At 41.1% G+C, this 11,184-nt stretch overlaps 1 long non-coding RNA gene across 4 annotated transcripts; it reads right to left on the bottom strand.

The window, feature by feature from the left end:
- Window positions 1-1,216: 1,216 nt before the first annotated feature.
- Window positions 1,217-10,580, bottom strand: LOC308390148. 4 transcript variants are annotated; one of them, XR_013970396.1, is made up of 4 exons: window positions 10,566-10,580; window positions 8,170-8,390; window positions 2,080-3,526; window positions 1,217-2,012 (listed from the first exon to the last, which is right to left on the bottom strand). It is a non-coding gene; the product is annotated as an uncharacterized lncRNA (long non-coding RNA). The 4 variants fall into 4 exon arrangements; XR_013970397.1 differs by having other exon boundaries at window positions 10,562-10,576; XR_013970398.1 differs by lacking the exon at window positions 10,566-10,580 and having other exon boundaries at window positions 1,224-2,012; window positions 8,015-9,505.
- Between the last annotated feature and the right edge of the window lie 604 nt (window positions 10,581-11,184).

The raw sequence follows: 11,184 nt of genomic DNA, 5'->3' as shown, positions 1-11,184 counted from the left end.
AATATACACACACACACACACGGTAATCAGGTAATCACACACAGGAGGGAAGAACAGCTGAACCTAATACACATGAGGACCGGAGGACACAAGCTGAACACAATGACAACAGACACAGACCTTCAAAATAGAATAGGAAATCCAGAACATGAGCCTTCAAAGTAAAGTAGGAACACACAGACTGATTTACAACACAACACGGGGACATGAACAGAGCACCAAGGACAGACACAGGTAGGGCTGAATACACACACCAAACTACAGGTTCAACCCTAAACCAATACAAAATCAGAATAAACACAAAGCACAAAAATGAACTTCAAGGAAACACAAAACGCTGGGCCAAAATGACCCAGGACCATGACATTTATGGTAAGTTACAGACTATAGTTCGAATCCTAAATATGACCACTTCTTTTTATTTTTGTGTCTAATGTTGTTTTTCCTTTGGTTAGATTAAGGGAGCACACCTACTCGCTAAGGCGTTAAAAAAGGACGTGATTTTGGTTAAATTACTAAAGTTACCACATGTTCGAAAGCTCCGTTGTGCCAATTTTCTGATGAGTCCTGTCAGGAGAAAAATATATGGTTCACTGAAATAGCTGCATTAGTTTCAAAGTCATGGAGACAGCCTCAAAAAAGGAAATTCATGTCCTTCACATGATCGCCTTTTTTGTCAGTATTTCATGAACTGTCATAAGACCAGGCTGCTTTTTGACATGTGATAGTAGAAAAACTAGGGATACCATTAACAATGTCCTAAACATCTGTAATGTCTATAGGTCGGTTTCATAGGTATTGACTAATTTATTATATCATTGTAACTGTTTTTTGTTAATCACTGCAACGTGGGAACCCAATCGTCCTTTAATTGATGATCATCCTCAGTCTCAATGATTTCTTATGGAGCATTTTTAAATGGTTGAGAGATTTTTATCTTATCCCCCCCCTCTCAGGTGTGCAGTTACACATGCACATATACTGTACATGAGACATCACTATCAACTCTGTATAGTTTCATAATGCTCCATAAGAATAATCTTAATCATTGAATTAATATCATTGCCTTTCAAAGCGAGCTGATTCCATTCATGGTTATTGGAGAGTATTGCTGCATATATAGAGTTATAAAGTGTTTTGTGACTCCCCAGAGAGCTGAAAGAACCTGTAAAATTACCTCAGCTGATAGCATATTGTTTAAATCTATATGAACAGCTACTTAAACTAAAATCTCCAGACTGCTGGTGGCCAGGTGCACTGCATAGAGGGTAAGCTGGGTTTTCTGTGCTGGGAAAAATACCTGAAGGCAGATGCTGTGTCTGGTTCTGCTGCAATGAGTTTGTTTAGCTACTGTTGGGGGAAAACTCTGTAAAAGACCCAGGAGAAATAAAGACACAATGAGACAAGATCACTTTTTATGCTTTAACGTGCACACGGGTAAGCTGTTCAGAACAACTCACCCCGTGTACAGAGGCTGGGCACTTTTTATAGGAAAGACAGTGAGAACAGGATAAGAAAATACAAAACAGATAAAATAAACAACTCCATATGTGGCGCTAGTCTCGTCAGCAGAGAGCTGGGAGAAAGCTGTGAGAGATAAAACAATCTAAAACAATATGTCCCAAAACAGTATGTCTTTGCTGAGAAAGTCTAAAAAGATAATTCTAAACTAATCTAACCATAGACAAAAGGGCATGCTTGCACATTTAAAAGAATGTAAAGAAACATAGAATCATTTTTCCTGTAACATTCCCTCCTGTTTTAACTTATTTTAAATGTATACAACAATTGTCTGTGAAGGTTATTTATTAAGTATCTTAAGCAATTTTTTAATTTTCAAAATGTCAGCATAGCAGAAATGGAAATCATTTGGTTTAAAGAATAAAACAAAATAAAATAATAAAAAGAACAAAGAAAATCATAGTAAATGAAAATCATAGTAAATGAAATAACAAGTGGAATAAACAAGAAAAAATAATAAAACTAAACTACAAAAAATAAAGGATAAAAACCTTATATTTAAAACGAAAACTACAAAAAATAAAAGGATGAAAACCTTATGTTTAAAATGATGAAAACCTTATATTGTACCTGCATAAACTACTAATGTGTTAATCAGTGCATGATCACTTGACAAGTCATTTTTAATCACCACGTCATTCATTAGCAGTTATTACAAGTTCTCCTCTAACAGAATTGCAACGGGATGCTGTTCTTCTTGAGGCACGGCAACATAAGCAGTCATTGTAGTTGTTATCATCTTTGAAATCATTACTCTTAGACATGGCGGTGTAGCTGCTCCAGATGTGTGGTCAGTGACATATTTCTGCAGAATGGTCAAATTCTGCAAAGCTTCATAAATGTCTCCGCTTACAAACTCCTCCTTGTGATGCTGTTAGCAGGTCTAGAGTCAGTCTGTTCTGCAGCACCATCGTTCTGATGGCCTTCTGTTCTCCTGCTAAAGCCGGTCCCAGGGTCTTTGTCAAAGTTGATGCGTCGTAGCAGAGCATATCGGTTGATCTCCACATGATCCCGCACCTCGGCAGCTCCAATGCCGGGGATCAAGCTCTGTAAGAATTTCACTCCTCCTCAGATGCGAAACTCTGGTTCCTTTACTGCTTGGTGCCGTCCGTGCACATCCTGTCTGGTACTGAGTCTTTGTTTGTAGTGGCATCCGGTAGATAGGTGAGTAGGCAGCTCCCCCACTGCCCGCGATCCATTGTTCATCACACATACTGGCAGTTGCGCTGCGTTCAGCTTGTTCAGTAGAATTACATCAGGCAGTGGGTCTGAGACTTGGGGCCAGGTCAGTAGGTAGGTCTGTCCGGAACAGTTCACATTTGTGGGTGATGATGACCTCCAGGTTGCTTTTGCTGGGATGCTGTAGTTGGCCTTGGACCAAAGAGTACCGTAGCCTGGATGTGTTGCCAGGCCCAACAGACACCAACTGCGATCTTCAGGTATGCTGTACGGCCACAGGCCAGACGTCTGCGAGGATAGGGGCATATGGGTACATGCATAGCAGTCAGTTTTATTATTCCAGTGAGCTGTAGTGTTCATAAACTGCCACCAAAAGTTAGTGGCGTAGCCATGGGGAAACTTGGTGTACTGTCCTTTGTCATACAGTGTCTGCCTTTTCTTCATATTGCGTGACTTGTTGTCCCTCACGGAAGCAAAGATGAGGAGCCCGGCCATGGTCAGGGCCACTGCAGTTATTAAGAGCCACCACCTCATGACGACGGGACACACCCTCCTGTCGCGAGTAGACCCCCCGGCCAGGAAAGCTGACCCCTCCACCGGGCGAGATCACAACAAGTGGGCAAGCCTGCTGTCAGCTGTGTTTAGATGGCTTCACTGACTCGCCTGCAGTGACTCTGATGGATCCAGGATGGTCATTCCGCAATTTTGCAAGCGGTCGGTGTAGTGAGGAGGACTTGGTATGGCCCCTCCCACCTGGGTGTGCTCCAGTTTTTCCTTTGGAGCACCTTGATCAGAACCCAGTCACCGGGCTTTAGTCTGCAAGACACTGGAGAAACATCATCAGGTTGTTGATTATGTACAATGATCTCTTTGTTTTCCAATAGCTTAGACATCCATTCTGCTAATGTGTTTTCTCTGATTGCTTTGTCTATTGGTTGACTGGTGATCGGCAGTGGGAACGGCCTGCCATGAATGATTTCAAATGGAGTTAGTTTATGGGAGCCTTGCGTTAAGCGCATCCACATTTTCACTAAACCCAAACATTCAGGCCACGGCCTTCCTGTTTCTGCCATGCATTTCCTGAGCCTTTGTTTTATAGTGCCGTTAGTTCTCTCTACAAGGCCTGCGCTCTGAGGGTGATAAGCGCAGTGGTGTTTTATGCTGAAACCGAGTGCTTCAGAGACCTTAGTGATGACATCATTTACAAAATGAGTGCCGTTGTCTGATCTTATCAAAGCTGGGATGCCATATGTGGGTATGAAGTGATTGCACAGGCACTTTGCTACTGAAATTGCATCTGCCTTTTTCACTGGATAGATTTCCGGCCATTTTGAGAACACGTCTATTACCACTAGGGCGTATTTTTACCCTTGGCATTCGCTTAGCTCAATGAAATCCATATGAATTGTGTGAAAAGGATAAGGTGGAGTGGGAAAACGGCCTCTTTTTGGTCGCAGATTTCCCTGAGCATTATATTTTTGACACGTCATGCACGTTCTGACAAATTGTTTTGCTGAAGTTTCAAAATTTACAGTGTAGAAATGAGAGTTGACAATACAGGTCATTCCCCCCGATGACAAATGCGTATAGCCATGAGTCACTAATGCCGCCATCTTGTGGAGAGATTTTGGCAGCACTGGCTTGCCATAACACATCATTAAGTCGTTTGTCAGAACTGCACCGTGTTTTAGCCATTTTGCCTGCTCTGCTGTGCTTGCTGCTTTTTGTTCATTTTTCAACACATCCAGTGGAATCTGATGTGTGTTTACTGCCATCAATGTGATGTTTGTCTTTTGTGCCGCCTGTTTTGCTGCTCTGTCAGCAAAGTTATTGCCTGTAGCAATGAAAGAGGCGTTGTAAGAGGTTGGCATGCTGAACTGGTTTTCCGGTTGGTGTAATCATTCCTCTGGTTTTCCAGATTTTTTGCAAAATGATGCACAGCAGAGAAAACATACTGGCTGTCTATATAAATGGTTATTTGTTTATCTTTGTGTATTTAGCTTTCGCGTATCACAGCTATCAGCTCAGCGCTCTGTGCAGAACATGAAGAAGAAAATGGTTTTGCTTCTATTATTTTACTATCTGTGGTTACTGCGTAACCTACACAATTTTGGCCTGTGCTGTAAGGTCAAATGCTAATACCAGAAAAGAATGGCATGACTGCTATCTTAAGTTTTGTCAGAGCGTCTCTACCTAGCAAAGTTACTGGACACGACGGGTCATATGCATTTAATAAAGCACCTGCGGCCACTTGCTGTATGTACTAGTTCTAAAGGGGCAGTTAATTGTTGTACAGTTGTGTGGCCTGCAGCTGACTTTACAACTAATTTGTCCTTTGAAAACTGTAAGTTTAAGTGGCTGCCTCAAAACTGTTTTGCATTATTTCTCTGTGGCCTACTCCTACAATCTCGTGGGAAGTGACCTTCCTCTCCACGGTTCTAGCAGGCGTTGTCTCTATGTTATCTGCTGTTTCTGCGTGGCTGTCTGCAGCCTTGGTGTTTGTGACTTTGCTCGCCTCTCTGTTCCTGATAGCCACCTGCGAATTAGTGTTTTAGTCTGTTGTCAACACGTCAGCCTTATTTCTAAGTTACAGAATGCTTCTTCTCCTTTTTTTTTTTTTTTTTTTTTGGTTTGGGAGAATAGATGCAACTCTACATTTTCACTTAAGGCATTTTTAGATAATTTCTAGTTCTTCAAACAATTCATGGATCTCACACATTTCAAACTTTCAAGTTAGGGTTGTTTCCCATTTATACAAATATATATATATTTAACTTTGCATTGCTCACAGCTCATAGCTCACAGCTCTAAACCTAGGCATTTTTCAATCATATGCCTAATCACTATGTGTCACTGTGATTCTCAAGTATTGTCACAAGTTCGTTTAAATTCGTTTCCAAAACCAACAAAATAATCAAACAAAAACAAAAAACATAAACGTGTCAGGACACAAAAGAAAAAAGAAAAATGCTGCCACCCGAACAAGGCAGAAGTCTGCATATGTTGGCTTGTAATAGCATGCAGCTTGTAACATGGTAGACTAATGTGCCTGTGTTAATTCAGCTCCATATTATTGTGTGAAGTTGCACTGGGTTGGGAGTGGTTTTGTGTGTGTCACATTTTTGGTGAGCCAATGGCTGGAATGGGGTTGGACTAATTAGAGGCAGGTGTACTTGATTGCACTGATACACTGGTCTTCTTATAGCCCACACTACAAACACTGCTGTGTTGTTTTGTCTCTCTGTGCAGGTATGTAATGTGATGAAATCAGATATGTTTGGGATGGATGGGTTTTGCCCTATGAATTTTATATTAAGTGTGTCGTTTTTGTCTCTCTGTGCAGGCCAGGGCCTATTATATGCCACAGCCTAAAGGCAGCAGAGTTGCAGAGGCTTGAGTGACCACTGACTATATGCTTGCAGGGTGGTGGGTCTCCAAGGACAACTTCTAACCCTGTTAAAGGCAACATGTGGGGTGCAACTTGGCCGTGTGGCATAGCTGGCTCTGGCCTTGGGACTGTGTGTTTTTATACAATTCTTAAGTGGGACACTGGACTGTTTTATCTTTTATCTCTTGATATATTTTTTGTCAATAAATTATCTTTTAGAATTTTATTGACTGACATCTTTTTGCCCATGACTGAAACGGTTGGTCAGACCTAGAGTCTTTCTTTGGGTGTGTTACAGCAGCTTCTGCTCTAAAAGAAACAAATAAATAAAAAGAAAAGAAAATGTGTAACATGCTCATCAGCTTAGCAGTGTCTACATATTTAATTCAGCTTCTCAATCCTGTAGTTGTAGCTGTTGTCTACAGGGTTTTGCTTATTGGTTGTTATTATAGGTGTGCTCTATATCTCAGCAATGTGTCATTCTAGGATGATAGGTTTCAAGCTGGTCAAGTGCCTCTATGCACTTCATTAGTTTAGTTATTCTCTGTATTGTCTTCATCTCACATGTCATTACACTGAGTTTTAGCAAACCTTAAGCTTGATGCAGACTACTGCTTAACAATTATCCACCTCACATCATAACCGATTAAGGTGCCTCTTCATATTAATATTATGTCATTGTTAATATTATCCTCTTTGTCTTATATAACAGCAATAGCATATTATAATATTTTATCAGTGTGTACCACTATACTACTCCTGAGCCAATTTGTTAGTTAGGATCATCTTATTCAGCAAACAGATAATTTAGAATTCATCCAATCTGCGGTCACATTTGTTCTCTCTGTTGCATGGCGGACCAGGCAGTTCTATTATAATATATTATTTATATTTTATTTTGTATCCATCAAGGGCTTCAGATGACCTGCAGAATCATCCTTTTCCCAGGGTGGAGACAGTTACCTTTTCACACACTGTCCTTGGCTGAACAGTGACACAGCCTTAATATACCTTATTTATTTTATTAAAATATTTTCGTGTGAATTATTTGCTTTATATTCATTTTATACATGCTGGGCATGGTCATCATGCCAACTGTGTTTCATTGTTAATATCACTTTACAGGTTGTTATCCTTGCTATTATTAATTTCAAATACTCTAAAGATAATTTCTACTGTAACTTTCCCTTTGTTCATCTTTATTTCGTACTTTTTATATTTATATCTACTCAGTGGGGTCTGTTTTCAACCCTTTTAAACTACTACAAAACTACTGTGATCTCTAGTTTTCACTTAATAAGGGATTATTATGTTCTTCCTGATATGGGTGTTGCTGCAGATGCGGCTGCAGGAGTGAGTGATGGTTTACTAAAAGGATTGTGGGAACTGCACAGTGTCTCGTCTTCTGGTTTTACTAAACTGGCAGTTGAGTTCTGTTCTTCTGACTGTTTATATTTTGTTTTCTTAAATCTCTCAGTTTACAGACACTGTTTTTGTCCGGCGTCTGGACTTTTCTTTTCTCACCACTGCTCGTCAGCAGGAGTGAGTTTTAATTTCACTTGCTTGATTACCCATCTTATTTATGTATTTACTTATTTTTGTTTAAGTAATATATACACAATACAGCTGCTATCACCTTCGCTGGTATTAGAGACGAGAGTGGTTGCTCACACGCCCTTCTACTTTCGGACTATTTCCAAAAGCGGTGTGAACTTTACGAGACGGAACTCGACCGTTCTCTCAACTCACCAGCACGTCAGTGAATAGCAGTAAAAGAAAAACACAGGAGCAGCTCAGTCTCTTATTGGACCGTGAAAATTCAGCTTGCTCCATTAATTAAAACAATACACACACATTCACATTCACAGCTTCGACGCGCGCGCGACCGGAACCCTTAAGATAAGGGGAGCTCCCAGAGCTACTTACTCTCTAGACCCAGCTGGGGGAGCTACCCAGAGCTCCAAAGCTACGAGTCGACGAGCTCCCAGAGCTACCAGTCGACGAGCCACTTCCGCTATTTTAAATTCCCTGAATTCAAAACGCGCTTTTACGCAAGATTGTGTCAGTGTGTCTGTATCTACCTGGTCAGTGTCACCGGGTCTGGTCCACCTCGATCGGGTCCCACCACCGTGGGTCGCTTTCTAAGACGTTGGCCAAGACCCGAATTTAAACGCTCTTGGACTTTTATCACACACCTGGTGTGTGAGCTGTCGACAGACGAACAACGTGGACTGGTCACGGAGATGGGACACGATGGAGGCGCTCCGGCTGTCGAAGGACCAAGAAATGTTGGGGGAAAACTCTGTAAAAGACCCAGGAGAAATAAAGACACAATGAGACAAGATCACTTTTTATGCTTTAACGTGCACACGGGTAAGCTGTTCAGAACAACTCACCCCGTGTACAGAGGCTGGGCACTTTTTATAGGAAAGACAGTGAGAACAGGATAAGAAAATACAAAACAGATAAAATAAACAACTCCATATGTGGCGCTAGTCTCGTCAGCAGAGAGCTGGGAGAAAGCTGTGAGAGATAAAACAATCTAAAACAATATGTCCCAAAACAGTATGTCTTTGCTGAGAAAGTCTAAAAAGATAATTCTAAACTAATCTAACCATATACAAAAGGGCATGTTTGCACATTTAAAAGAAGGTAAAGAAACATAGAATCATTTTTCCTGTAACAGCTACTAAATACTGCATATATGTCGAGGCTATCTCTGTCTGCCTGCTGTGAAAGCGGTGAGATTCCACCAAAACAGTAAAGCTGCAGAGCAGACAGCTAAACAGTGTAAAGCCTTTCATGTTTGAGATGTGGTTAGGTGCATAAGTATCTGAACAATGAGAGTTTTGCTGGTGTACAGCAGCACAGTGGATTTTAAATCAAATAGTTAAGCTGTGATTGAATTGCAGATGTTCAACTTTAATTCAAGCAGTTTAACTAAATATCGCATTCACTGTTTTGGACTTATAGACGTCCCCATTTTTAGGGGCTCATAAAGGAATTGCACAAACTAAAACAATTTTAAACATAAAAATTGTTTTAATGCTTGAAAGAAAATCCTTTGCACACTTTTCTAGAAGTTGTGGGCTTCAGAAAATGCTTCGTTTGCTCCCTTGAGTGTTCTGCCGGGTCTTCACTCAGCCACAGCAGGTCCTCCTTGTTTGTGGGTCTCTCTACCTTCAGTTTTATCTCCAGTAACTGAACAGTATGCTCTATGGGGTTGAGATCAGGTGACGCACATTGAAGAATATCCCATTTGGTTGCTTTGAGAAACTTTTGCATTTGCAGTATGCTTTTGCAGCAACATTTGTTTTCCAGCATTTTTCAGAGTCTGAGCAAAGAGCATAGTGCTGTATACTCCAGAATTCATGCTGCTAATTCTACTATCAGTCCTGTCATCAATAAAGACTAGTGACCTGGTTCCACTGGTTCCTGCTTAATTTGTTATGAAATAGTGAGGGAACAGGCGTCACCTGGACACGAACCTGCTTGTCAGTTAACTGTCCATCATTTTTAGCTCCTAAAAAAACCCAAAGTATTTATTTGATATTTTTATTTTATATTCACTGCTGTGGCGTGCAGAACCAAAATTTGTCATTGTCCAAAAAGATGTGGACCTAATTTAGCGACCGTAAAAGGAACTGAGATTCAAACTGAGAACTATAGACACATTTTTCACTTCAACCAGTGCCAACATCCTGCACACAGCAAGTATGTTATTTGGAAGAGTTTTGTGGTTTGAAACTAGATTAGAACTTGAGTCTGAAGTGTCTGTGTGGTCCTCAGATAACAACTGCAACAGATCACTGTCTTGTTCTGACTCCTTTGATGTCTTCAGTGCCCAAGGCCACAGCTTTCTTACAGGAATAATCAGTGACATTTAACTGCCTTGTATTACAAAATGTACATAATACATCAGCAGGGGTTTGCAAGTGCAGAACAAAGCCTGTCATTCTCCTACAACCAGCAGAGCTTTGTAAACAAGCAGTTGGATCCATCCTTTTCCTGAGATGCTGTGAGCCCTTTAACAGTTAAAGAAGGAGACTGCCATGGGGTTGCCCTGCTACAATATCTTTCACTAAATAAATAAAAAAATAAACTCAGGTACAGGCCCTATATCTGTTCTGTGCTTAATCTTGCACCGTCTCAGGTGAGAATTGTCTGCAGAGAAAAAGGTGAACATTTGTGCCGTACAGGATTCCAGCAGACAAGAGACGATAATGAAACAGCCTCCTCCATCAAAAGCACCTCACTGTGAACTGAATCAGACAGTTGCTGTACAGTACATAGCGCAGACTGTTTCCATTCACCTCGCCAAGGCTCGTCTCCCTGGCAACTAAAAACAGGTTCTGAACTTCACTTCCCTCAGATGCAACCTTGAGAGGAAACATGCTGTCATGAAACAGATATAAAAAAATATCTGTGTGGAAGCTAATCTTCCTCTTATGGAGGATAAAGAATGATACTCACTTACAGAAGTCAGCTGTGAATCAAGTAAAGAGGCAACATTTGGGCTGTGCTGGATTCCAGCGCAACACAATGGATAGTTCAGCAGAGCATTTGGAGGCACTTATCCACATCTGCGAGGGAGCTGCTGTTGTAACAAACAGTATCTAGCAGATGCTCCACTGTTCCCATAGGTGAGAGACCAGTTACACAGCCTATGTCACACAACAGTTTGGTTAGCTTCACTGCGTGTTCAGATGCAATTTTCTCCTCTCATGCACACAACAAATTTCACAAAGACACGAAATGTGTTAACTCCTGCAAACAATGTAGCAGTGCTCCTGCTGTAAAGATGTAGCCCGGTTTGCTACAGCTTTGTATTCTTAGGCGTTCTATCAAAAGTGATCATTGTCCAATCAGATAATGTTTCCAAACACTTTGTTTGTACAGAAAATTTGTTGCTTATCTTGGAGGCATTTTGGAGGTTTCAGTCTTGCTTAAGAGCCACATACACTCTCCTAAGACAGACCCACAAAGGTGATTTTGATGATTTTTGCCAGGTGGTGCCGTGGTTAGCACTGTCACCTCACAGCAGGATGATCATGGGTTTGAACCTGCTAGCCAGCTGGGGCCTTTCTAAGTGGAAT

This window comes from Rhamphochromis sp. 'chilingali', assembly GCF_963969265.1.
Source record: "Rhamphochromis sp. 'chilingali' genome assembly, chromosome: 21".
NCBI lineage: Eukaryota > Metazoa > Chordata > Actinopteri > Cichliformes > Cichlidae > Rhamphochromis > Rhamphochromis sp. 'chilingali'.
Note: the sequence above shows the minus strand (reverse complement) of the source record. Positions and strands in the feature narration are given on the sequence as shown.